The following is a 2,728-nucleotide window of genomic DNA, read 5'->3' as shown; positions in this document are numbered from 1 at the left end:
CTCAGGTAAGCCCTCAGTATATTTTTAAAAGCCTGGGTCTGCCCAGGGGACAGTGGGGACAGCAGGCTGGGCTCGGTGCCTGCCCCCTCACATGCTGACTGATGCACAACAGCCATGGAAGCAGCGGGTGGGTGCAAGGCAGCGCTGTGCGCGGCCACCCTCTCTGCTAGCACCAAGAGCGGCTCCTCGTACACCCCGGGGCGAGGGAGCCCTTGGTTGGGCAGTCCTTCATCCTGGGGTGAATGAGAAGATCTCCTTGAACCAGAAGAGCACTCCTCTGCACACTTGTGTAAGCCAGTGTGCGACACACCGCTGATGCTGGCTATGCTGCGCTGCTCCCAGGCGCCGGGCTCAAAGACAAGTGCTTCCAGCCTTTAAAAAAAATAGTAAAAGGTGGTAATGCCCAGCTGTAGTAATGCCTGGAAGACCCCAGGGCAGCTCAGCTTCGCACAGGCTCCCATCTTCACAGCTTGTTCAACACAGCAAAATGCTGTGTCGCTCTTGGGAATAAGAGCTGCCAGGGGAAGCAAAGCATAAACCTGTGCTCGGTGATGAACAAGAGACAAATCATTTCAACACAGACACCACTTCCTCTCTTCTATACATTTTCTCCCAGATAGTTTAATGAAAAGAGACATATTTTGCCCCAGGTATCTTTATTTGAAAATTTCCAGCCAGCTCTAAGGAAAATTGTGATGAACCAGCGGCAGGCTTGCAGGAGCTCCTGCGGAGACCCAGGAGGAGCCCACCTGCCCTGCAGTCCAGTGGGCAGAGCTGGTGGGCAGCAGGACCGTGGGACCCTGGGCACTGGCGGGAGACTTGGGGCTTAAATGACTTGCTCACAACCTCTCAGGAAAGCTGTGCTGGATCTGGGAGGGGATCCACCACTTCTCTGCTCGAGGGCCTCAGCCGTGCTGTGAGAGCCGTGGGCATCGCGCTGGCTCCAAGCGCAAGAGGCAGCCAGTGGGTCCGTGGGGAGAGGTGGGATGGGCTCCCAATGGTGCCTTAATATGTGTGAGGATGAGGGTGGATAAAATCCAGGTAAGTACCAGGCCTGTTTCAGAACCACAGAAATGCATTTGGAGCATGGCTGTGGCTGGGAGGCAGGCGTGGACTCCCTCCCCGACTCCCCACCCCCAATATTGGGGCTCCCCCCGCAAGGACTCAATTCACTCGGAGAGGCCGCACGTTTCTGCAGTAATGAGCTCCAGCCCAGCTGTACAAAGCTGCACGTTGCAGCGAGCGCACTGCCCGGTTTCATTACACCCTTTATGTAAGCAGGGGATGGCTGGGGGTGTTCACATATTTGCACAAACAATAAGTACTGTCTTCCTTGTCTTGGCAAACAAGAGCTCCAAGAGGCCTCCACATCCTCCATCTCTTCAAGTGATGGCTGCTTTGTTTCCCCACGATAATTTCATTATTCTGTTTGAATACATTTATATGTTGCTAAGCCACACATAGCAACATGGATCTTGTCTCCAGGGCCCAGCCTTTCTCTGATCAATATTGAGTAATTCTGCAACTCTCACCATACCACGTTAAATAAGATCGGTTTTAAAATAATAAGGAAATTATTTTGGAATTATATTCTTTGGAATTCAAAGCCAGTAAAGCACCTGAGTGTTGTGGGGACTTGGAGAAATGCAGCACCCCCCGCACTGACCCTGCTGGGCTGCCCCGCAGTGGGATCACTGCTGCCATCCGTGCCACGGTCCTTCCCAACAGGCAGAGGGTACCTTATGCCCCAACGGAAGGAGGTGCAGCCCATGCGACACCAGTGCTCCCTGCCACGGTAGTGCTGGTATTTTCATTAAATCCATTTAAACCTCACTCTTCAGCGCTCTTGGAGCTTGGTGCTGTGTGCAGTGGGCAAATTACTGATCAGAGGAAGAACAGGTTCCTCCTTACAGCCACGGCCCCATGCATGGAGGCTGCTTTGGTTCCCTGCTGTAAGGACCATCTTTCAGAGACCCCTAAAGGGCAGAGGTGTCCATGTGATGGCAGAGCCACAGTGGCAACAGGCAGGGCTGGCTGGGCCAGAGCAGCGGCTGCCTCCTCCCACTGTGCCGTCCTACAGCAGGTTTGGTCTGTGCTTTCTCCCAGCGTGCTGTGGGACCCCACCAGTGCACCCACTGCCCTCGGAGGGACCCCTGCCCTCCCCTCCCCGCCGACACAGCTGAGACCCTCTCTCTTTTGCTTTAGGAGTCTGAGAAGTTTCTGGGTGATGGGCTCCATCAACGCCAAGGCTCTTCCAACAGCCTGGAGGACGGCAGGTCGGAGGAGCTGGCTCCCGTGCAGAGGGCTCTCCCAGCCCAGGCAGAGCTGTTAGCCCTGTGCTTCTTCCTAGCAGCATGTGCAGACAAAACCAAGGCAGGACTGGGGTAGTGTGGGGGTCTCACAGGGCTTCATCTGCTGCTGAGAATTGCCCTGCTCTTCCCCAGGGGTGGGCAACCATCAGGTGGGTACTGGTTGTGACTCCTGCCCAGCCTGCGTGCCGGCCCAGGGCCCCGTGGCTCAGGCCGCCTCTGCCAGGGCAGCCAAGCCCCAAGCACCGCCGGCAGCCTGTGTTGTGCACTGCTGTCACTGCTGCCAGTAGATCTTGTTTAGCTTGGGGGAGCTGGAGCAGGCGGCACAGGAGTGAGCCCCTCTTTGCCCACAGCAGCCATGCCCAGGCAGCGCACCCGTGCTCCCGTCCCGGTGAGGATTGCCGCTTTCCCCGGGCTCA

This window comes from Falco cherrug, chromosome 9 (assembly GCF_023634085.1).
Source record: "Falco cherrug isolate bFalChe1 chromosome 9, bFalChe1.pri, whole genome shotgun sequence".
NCBI classification, from domain to species: Eukaryota; Metazoa; Chordata; class Aves; order Falconiformes; family Falconidae; genus Falco; species Falco cherrug.
The sequence above is the reverse complement of the archived record's forward strand: the minus strand, read 5'-3'. Positions refer to the sequence as shown.